The sequence below is a fragment of the Odontesthes bonariensis genome, chromosome 2, assembly GCF_027942865.1.
Source record: "Odontesthes bonariensis isolate fOdoBon6 chromosome 2, fOdoBon6.hap1, whole genome shotgun sequence".
Taxonomy (NCBI): domain Eukaryota; kingdom Metazoa; phylum Chordata; class Actinopteri; order Atheriniformes; family Atherinopsidae; genus Odontesthes; species Odontesthes bonariensis.
This window is the reverse complement of record NC_134507.1, coordinates 37,343,112-37,352,740: the sequence shown is the minus strand read 5'-3', so window position 1 is coordinate 37,352,740 and position 9,629 is coordinate 37,343,112. Positions and strand designations below refer to the sequence as shown.

Here is a 9,629-nt window from a genome sequence, read left to right as displayed (position 1 = left end):
CTGATGAAGAAAAAACGAATGTCCGCAATGGCCTTTGTGCTCACGAGCAAGGTGTTTTTGGTGGTAATTCACAGGGTGTGAAGAATCACAGATCTATAAAGAACCTTCTTTATAGATCAGTGGTGTGAATAGTGTAAGGCTATTGTACCAGGGGTGCTAATAGACATTCAGAATAATGTATGCTATTTATAGCAAAGTGTGCTATTTACACCCTGGTGCACTAGCTAATTGTTGCAATCAAAACTTCCGTTTGAGAACTGAATTGTTTTTCAAATTGCGCGCCTTCTCTGCAGAGACGTTGGTATGCGCACTATCACTTCTCACTGCCAAAACGCATCGGGCAAAAATCGAACCCGGGACTCCTGCATCTTTACCCAAATCGCTTACCACTACGCTAGTTGATCCTATAACATATCTGTGGTGTGCAGGTAACTTAATAGTTAATATGCTGAACGTCATGATCGCGAAATTTCTAAAAACTAACAAACTGACGGTTGTAATGTGTTCACTGAACATCGATTATGAAAATAAAACACAATGTTTCCATCTAGTTTTTAATTGGAACAGATATTAGTGCCGAAACCTAGCAGTATTCTTCACTTTCTGATGACGAAAAAACGGATGTCCGCCATGTTTTTTTGTGCAAGCCAGCAGCTTTTATTTTGGTGTTACGTCACGGGGTGTGAATAGCTCAGCTGTGTGGCCAAGGCTATTTGTACCAGGGGTGCAAATAGACACTCCGAAAAGATAATTGTCTGTAAATGCAAAAATCGCGGTCTGATAACCATCTCCGACGAATATTTATTTCTCTGCGCAGTAATGCTGCACCTTCATCCACTGGATCGTTGTCAAAAGGACATGCCATGTTCTGTGAAAAAGTCGTCTCCAACTGTGCCTAATGGACTTCTAGAAGTAGAAGAACTCGCTCTGCTGACTGAATGAATGAGGAAATCAAATGGCGTGTGTGGCTGAAAGAGGGCGGAGACAAAAAGAAACTCGAGGTTTCTTGAGGAAAACCTGGTCCTCAAGAAACCTGCTCTAAAAGCACAGGCGGGAAAAACAAAAAGTTATTTTACCATATATGTCCAATTTAAGACTTTCTCTGAGCATCTCAGGGATTTGCAGGGCTTGTGACTTTATAGAGCGTTTTTCAAACAAAATGTAACTCAATGTTTGATATAGCAATTAAAAAGGACAAACATGGAATGAAACAAAATACAAGGATTGTAAAATTTGCATAAAACAGTAAAATATTAACTTAGCAATAAAAACAAACCGTGCACAAGACATGAAAAGAGCACATTAAAACAAGGCCAGCAGGCCAATTGAGGAATCTATGGAGGCTTAAAATTCAAAAGATAGTTTTTATATTTTCATAGACAAACCAGTCTTCAAATCAAATTTATTTTTCTTAAATGGCATCAGCAACACATCCTCTCGCTGAGAGTTGCTCCAACAACTTTCCTGGACCACTTATGAGCAAAAACTGCTGGATAGAAATTTGAAAGCTAGATGAGGAGCTGGGTACTGGGAGAGCACAATTAGTTCTACCAATACTTTGCTCAGTGAGTTAGAGCAGAATAGCAAATGAAAGATTTCACGTTTACTCAGTAAACCATGTACACTTCCAACTGTACAAGGACTGGATAAAGCTTACCCAGGATACCAACTAGGAAATTTGACTTCCCATTTAGAAGTTGTAAATTCAGAGGATGCAACATCAATAGGCATGTTCTGGCACAACTGCAGAACCTGCCATTACAGAGTGGAAAGGTAACAAGTTGCCTATTAAAGCACAATAGTAGAGTGGTACAGGGTAGGGTTGTCAAAGAATATTCTAAATTTGAACAGGTTTTAAAAACAGACATTCGAAGGTGAAAATTAATATTCGAATGTGGAAAAACATCTGCGCAGCCGCTGTCTGCCTTGCGTCGGCACACTGCATGACGGGGTCAGGGACAGGTCACAGGAGTCGCACTGTCTGGCACAGCGTCACTGCTGAAAGTTGACTTATGTGAAGATGGCAGAAAGTTCAGAACCCAACCACAGGCACAAAAAAAGTGATTCTAACCCCCAAAAATATATAAAGCCCCATCTGGAAGTACTTCAGATTTTGGTCAGTTGATGGAAAAATTTTGGAGCCTTGAGACAAACTTGTATACAAGCTGCAGTTCATTCGACCACCAGCAACATGAGGTTAATTCTTGAAAATGTTAACCCAAATGGACTTGGCATAACATGAAACAAATTGTTAAATGTTTAAACTACCTAGACAAGTAGTGAAGTCGGTTTGTCCCGTTAGACGCAAAGCTGCCGTTGCCTGGCTGATTGAAAGCCCCCAGATGCGCATGCGTGTCATTGACAATGCGCCAATACAGATGTCGGAATAAATTGTTTTAAAAGGAATATTCAATCATTTTTGACAGCGCTAGTATAGGGATACCCAGAGAGAAAAAGAAATCATGTTCATTATCCACTGGCTAGCCATTACTTTAGCATTCCATCTGCAGGGTTTGGGGGGGAAAAAAAACCCAGACAAGGTCTTCATATGACAAGACTGCCGAAGACATAGCACTGGCTGTGGCTTAACTGCAGAATATTTAAGGAGTATCCAGCCAAGTATTTCAAGCACAATGTTTGGCAAGCCTTCAGGTTGGCTACCGTGCACTCAGCAATCTATAGAAGGGGTTGTGTCTGGCTGCCATGTACAGGTGTAGAGAAATGGCTGTAAAGGATGCTGTAGCTGATCGCTATAGTCAATTGAGCAAAGGGTTCAACTATTTAACACCTTCATAGCAATTCCTCTCAAGATGCAGAGCTTTGAGAAGCCATGTTTGAAACCAAAAGCAGAACGTCCGAGTCAAATATGACAGGTGATGCCTGCCATTTGCCTTGAACCCAGATGATGTACACAGGCCATCGTTTCCCTTAGTCAATCATTCTGAAGAGAGATCATTTGACAAGATTTTATTCAAAGACTAAAAAGAATCTTCTTACAACGTTGGATTCAGCTTTCCAATCTGAAACAGAACCAGATTAGTTAGAGCACTGCGATGAAGACATTTGCAGGTACCACTCTCAACATACCCTCTGCACATCATGTTCAGCTCTAGCGGGCACTTGGGAAGAACTTTTTCTGCTGCCCAGAACCATGGCTGTCAGTAATATGCTCCTTCAAGTAGTGGACATCCTGAAAGTAGTCTCTGCCCTTCTCATGCTGCTGGCTGAAGGTGCTGTAGGTTCCAGAGGGGTACAAGCCGTACAAAAGCCTGTAGTCAAAGTTAGGAGATCCACCCACACCAAAGCGTGGCACCAGTACGGTTGCGGATCCTGGTCCAGACCCTTGGCGGTCATCGGGGTAGCCGAATTCCTCCGTCTGCTGCTGGTAATTCCCGAGTTCAGCTTCCTTGGTGACACTGGCGGTCTCCCCTGACTGGAGGACAGGGCCAGGTGGTGACAGAGGGGCTGCAGGGAGAACGTCAGTGAGGCTGAGGGCTTGGGCTGACGCATCCTCAAAGACTGAGGGAGCAATAGCCCACTGGGTTTCTGTGTGGAGACATTTCATCATTAGTCCTTTTCACAGCAGAAGTTCTGATAGCACAGAGTCTTGACATCCCAGTTTCCTAGGACGTAAATCTACAGAGATTTTGAGCAGACTGAATGAGAAGCACAGTTGTAATGCTCAGGTTGCCTTTGGTGCCCCAGTAAGGCTGCTTAAAGTGAAGGGCCTTTCCTCCAAGCAGAAGGGAGCCACTATTACACACCTGAGCATCATTTTGTGTTTTAATACATATGTTCTGAGAAAAAAAAAAAATAAATAAATAAATACAAACACAGCAGGTTTCTGCTTCATAATAGAGCTCAGCAAGGTTTGCTAGTGGCTACATGAAAACACACAGACACCTTTAGGCTTCCAAACATATTTTTGGCCATCTACACTCCAAGCAGAAGATCTACCTTGTGGTCCAGGTTGGGCAGCTCCAGGTTGCAGAGCGCCAGCGTCAGATCCTACGTCAACAGGCACATAAGTGACAGTAGAGTATCCTGTTGCAGGCAGGCCAGAGCTCAAGCTGCTCAATGCTGGACCCGTCTGAACAGCCTGTGGGACACCAGAAGCTTGCACAGCCATTTGCACGGGCACAACGGAGCCAGAGCTGCTGAATCTTGGGTCTGCCTGAAGAGCACCTTGGACAAGGCCAGGAGCTTGGACAAAACCGGGAGCTTGGACAACCATTTGCACTGGCACAAGTGAGCCAAAGCCACTGAGTCTTGGGTTTGCCTGAAGAACAGGTTGACTTTGACCAGAGACCAGCACAGGTGTCGCCATATAAGTGTTACTGGAAGCAGTGTTGGGCACGGTCACCGGGCGGCCAGCGGCTGCTCCCTGGTAAGAGCCAAAATTACTTGCAGCTCTTGTGCCGCTGCTGCTCTGGCCTGCTGATTTTGAACCTGGGTGCATGAGAACAAGTTTAGCAGACGCTAATTCAAGCAAGCATGTAATGTTTTACCACAACAGATGATACCACACCTTTAGTGGGAAAACCCCATGTAGCAGCAGTCAACAAGGCAAAGAGGGAAACCCTGAAATTATGTACAACAAAGAGTAAGAATGCAGTATTACTAATGTTGCCAATCAACCAATCAAAAAACTGTAAAAGGCAGCTTGTGCTTATACCTCAGGAAGAACCCAGCAGCTGTCATGGTGAAAACAAGCTATGAGAGGAAACAGCAAGGGTGAAGGTTTATAAATAATGCCACAGAGCAGCCCAGACCAATCAAAGCTTAACGTGCTAACAACAGACAGCTGCTTGTGAGGGACTATCAGGACAGGTGGACGCTGGAGGCTCATCTGGTTGGTCTGGTATCAGCCTCAGGCCACATTTACACATAGCCGGGTATTTAGAGAAACGAATATTTCCCCCCCTCCGTTTTCAATAATAACATCGTGCACACAACATCGTTTTCAAAAAACTTGTCATTTACATCAACCCGCATAAATACGCCGTCAAGCGCCATAATAACTATGCCAAACCTATTGGCGGCAGTGTAGGGAAAGAAATAAAGCCATGCAAGCCAATCAAAATCCTCAGAATCGAGGACTTTCCTCATGTGAAGGAGGAGATAACGCGAGCAAATATCACAACAAAACTGAAGGCAATAAGAGGGAAATATAGACAGTCAGTGCATACTGGACGCAGGAGCGGCCACAGAAGAGTGGTGCTCCTCTATTTTGAACTGTGCGAGCAGGTTTGGGGTGGCAAATGCAATAAGGCCAGAATCGTTTGCACAAACGTAAAAATTAGTAGAACTTTAACATCATCCATGATAATCCTGATCAGTAGCCAAACATAAGGTGCTTGCATGACGTTAAGCATTTTCTGGCGCATAATGTGACGTTTATGAACCTAAAACGCCGTTTCTCCCAGTTGACACGGCAACACATAACCGGCGTTATCAGAAATCTCCACTTTGGCCGGAGGTTTTAGAAATAATCGTTTTCTGTGATAAAAACGGGGTTTTGGTGTAAATGAGAGGCCAAACCGCAGGAAAATATCTGCGTCTTCCTATCGTGTAAACAGGGCCTTAGGCCTTAGGTCATGCGTAGATTTCAAAGCAAAGCAGAGATACAAGGCCAATAAACCAGGGAAGGGCTCGTCCGGGATTTGAACCCGGGACCTCTCGCACCCAAAGCGAGAACCATACCCCTAGAACGACGAGCCAGGGTTTGCAACTTTGGACGTCATACGAGCGCCGCGGGCCACAGATAGCAAAACGATACCCTCGGAAGGTACGTTCGATCATCGAATAGAAACATCCTACAACTTTCAGTTCAGCTCACTCAATGTCAGTGTTGCTTCCATCTTTTTTTTATTTCAAAGTTCTCTTTTTCTAACGTGGAGATTAGTTGCCAAAAGTATGTGTAAATGAATCTGTAACACTACAAATCACAGCTGTGAGTGTAAACTTGTGGAGGGTCAACGTAAACTCCAAGTAAAAGCCGGGATAACGGTTTGTCTAGCTAAAAAGTGCATTGTAAAAACCAGAAGAGTTGTTCACTTTACTAACAGTGCCTTTAATGTTGGGGATGTTCAGTCTATGTCCTCAATAACTTCACTCATGTTGAGTGAAGGGAGAGCCAACTGCTACAGCTCCAAACAATATAGTAAGACAGGACATTTTTGCAGTTGTTATCAGCACTCTTAATGAACAATTTGGGTGAGCAAAGAGAGACGCATCTGAGATCAAGGAAGGTACCCAAAGTTAACCATCAAGCTTTCCCTATAGGTTTCTTAAAGTAGGAGGACTCATCTGGGATTTGAACCCGGGACCTCTTGCACCCTAAGTGAAAATCATACCTCCAGACCAACGAGCCAAAAGGTGGTCTTTTTGCGTTTCGTGAGAGCGTGCGGACAGCTGACGTAGCCATGGAATCCTGGGAATTTGTGATTGCTTTCTTTCTTCTTTGACTTTTCCAGAGCAATGAGCCTATATTGTTTGGAGTTGGCTCTCCCTTCACTCAACATGAGTGAAGTTATTAGGCACATACACTGAACAGCCCACAAAAACTCCTGAGACCAATGAGTCAATACTCACCGCCAGGTTCCACCAATTCACATCACATTTTATGAAGAAGCCCAACTTTAAGACAGAACAGGTCTATATCTCCATTTCTCTACCATTGACTTGAAGCGTTTCAATCTGGATTTATAGAACAAATACCAAAACTGCTTTAGATAATACAGCAGAGGGTGTGCTTACATGATACAGGTTTTTTATGCGTGGATCTGTCTTTCAAATTCCAGATAAGAAATTCATTTAAGAAGGACTTGAAGCAACTTCAGAATGAGTGATGGAGGTTTGAGCTGTATTTCCCTATTTGTGGCTTTGATTCCAAATGCATTCAATGTTATAGTCATAGACTCAATCATTCTCTGATTTCACAGCAAAGCAGAGACACAAGGCCAGTAGACCAGGGAAGGGCTCGTCCGGGATTTGAACCCGGGACCTCTCGCACCCAAAGCGAGAATCATACCCCTAGACCAACGAGCCAAAAAGAAGCAAAGTGGTTTTTGTGATTTATTTCCGAAATTCACGTGATCTCTGCATAAAACAGAGCTTGATGTCATTCAAATAATCTGCAAATGTGAAAACATTGGATTTAGTCCCAGTTCAATCTTCTGTACCTCAAGAATAGTTTAAGCCATGAGATGAAGTGCCTCCAAGTACAGACTGTTTTAGAAGTCCAGCACTCCTGAAGCACTGCAGTAAACAGTTATGGCACCATGTTGATGTACATAATAACATCATAAGGCACTGCTGGGATTTGAACCCAGGATCTCCTGTTTACAAGACAGGTACTTTGACCAACTAAGCCACAGCACCACATGGTTCCAAAAACTGATGAAAGAATAAAGAGCATGAACTGGATCCACCTCAGGAAGTGGTTTTTGTGTTTCTGTACCTCAAGAATAGTTAAAGCCATGAGTAGAAGTGCCTCCAATTGGTTCAAAACTTCATCGTATCTTGCAGATATTGTTGGGTTTTCAACTCAGACCCTGGTGTTCATGAGGAAGGCACTTTCACCAGTTACAGCCTGATCTCATGAAGCGGTGTACTTATTACACGCCAAGTCATTTACCCTGTTTTTACAAGGCTTTTTTATGCTTTTGTGTATTATTTTACAATTCGTATTTTGAGGAAATGACGTCCTGCCCTCAGCTTTTACTCTAACTCTGACTATTTCACGGTTTGTACGTTCATTTTGATGTTATGTAGTGTGACAGGAGGAGAACCTCCACTGTACTGTACCCTAACCAATTGACTTGTTATGTTAACGGAGTAAAATTACACTCCGAAAGCATAAAATAGGCATAAATGACACTTTAAAAGCATTGGCTATTTATATGCACTTTTATTAAGTAGACCAGTGAGATACATTTAGTAGAACCCTGATAATAAGCTGTTTTATATGTTAAGTCATAGTTAGCTCTGAAGGACCACAGGCACTGCTGGGGTTTGAACCCAGGATCTCCCGTTTACTAGACAGGCACTTTGACCAACTAAGCCACAGCGCCACATGGTTCATATAACTGATGAAAGAATAAAGAGCAGGAACTGGATCCACCTCAGGAAGTGGTTTTTGTGATTTATTTCCGAAATTCATGTGATCGCTGCATAAAACAGGGCATGATATTATTCAAATTATCTCTATATGTGAAAACATTGGATTAAGTCCCAGTTTAATCTTCTGTACCTCAAGAATAACTAAAGCCATGAGATGAAGTGCCTCCAAGTACAGACTGTTTTGGAAGTCCAGCACTCCTGAAGCTCTGCTGTAAACAGTTATGGCACCATGTTGATGTAAATAATAACATCTTAAGGCGACAGCAGCGCGAGGTCCCGCTGTTGAGAAAACACTTCTTTTCTGTCCATGAGCGAAGTGGTGAACCCATCCACGCAGTGAACATGTGGAAGCCTGCCGGGGGACCGAGGCTCGCCTTCAGCTCAGCGGGACCTCGCGCTGCTGTCGCCGCGGTCACCTGCCGGCTGGTGGCCGGGATGCTCTGCTCACTGGCGGACACCAGAAGGAGCTGCCGGCTACAGGGGGCGCGGATGTTTTCTCAACTTATTTCAGGCAGCTGGCCTGGGAGAGGAGAGCGGTGAGCAGCTCACACAGGCTGACCTGTTGGTGGCTGTGAAAACCACCGGGAGGTATCACCGGCAGAGACTGGAGCTGCTGCTGGACACCTGGGTCTCTAGAAACGCACCACAGGTGAGTCAGGCTGGAGACTGCAGAAGCTCTGCACTGAAAACAAATGAACCCTTAATTCACAGCTTATTTGCATAAAAGTGACAGAGCCCTTTAAACGGCTCAATTTGGGAGAGACTGAAACTGCCAAGAATAGAGCTGGTGAAATCTCTTTATGTGAGAGTGATTTTGTGCAAAGAACTTCATGAACATGTTTTGTATAGCCCATAGACCAATTCTAACTTGTTTAAAGAGGTAAAATATGTCTCCTTTAACAAAGCAAACTTTGAATATTTGGCACTGAAAATGCTCCTATCTGTGTATTTAAACAGCGTGTTTCAATGTGATAAAGATGATTCCCATAAGAGGAGAACTGCTTTCCTACATGACTGAGAACAGGCTAATGTGTGTAACATCTGAAATAAAACTGTAGAAAAAGGAGACACCTGATAGAGGACATTTAGAGGCATTCCTTTTTAAATGTTTGGTGAGCTGATCTGTCAGTGTTAAAGAAGCAGAAATGAGAAACTCCTCTGAAGTTGATCAGAAATTGAGGTTTTACGGAGCACCAAAGAAAAATGTTTCATCGATATCAAACGTCAAACTTGATCAGTCAGTCATATTTTGTCAAAATGTTTCATCACTGATCAGACTTTAACATTTAAAAGATGCTTTATTTCGTTCTTCGACAGCAAATTAGCTCGCTGATGACGTCAGGATCAAAAAGCCCAAAACCTGCTTGAATGAGAGCACCTGTCGCCGGGAGCGGGGGCGCGTGCCTGTAATCCAAGCTACCGGGAGGCTGAGGCTGGTGGATCGCTTGAACTCAGGAGTTCTGAGCTGCAGAGGACTATGTCCATCGGGTGTCCGCACTAAGTTG

General features: G+C 43.7%; 3 non-coding genes across 3 annotated transcripts; all 3 read right to left on the bottom strand.

The window, feature by feature from the left end:
- Nucleotides 1-6,978: 6,978 nt before the first annotated feature.
- On the bottom strand, nucleotides 6,979-7,050 carry trnap-ugg (transfer RNA proline (anticodon UGG)). The gene has a single exon. It is a non-coding gene; the product is annotated as a tRNA-Pro (tRNA).
- Nucleotides 7,051-7,309: 259 nt separating this feature from the next.
- On the bottom strand, nucleotides 7,310-7,383 carry trnat-ugu (transfer RNA threonine (anticodon UGU)). The gene has a single exon. It is a non-coding gene; the product is annotated as a tRNA-Thr (tRNA).
- Nucleotides 7,384-8,001: 618 nt separating this feature from the next.
- Nucleotides 8,002-8,075, bottom strand: trnat-agu (transfer RNA threonine (anticodon AGU)). The gene has a single exon. It is a non-coding gene; the product is annotated as a tRNA-Thr (tRNA).
- Between the last annotated feature and the right edge of the window lie 1,554 nt (nucleotides 8,076-9,629).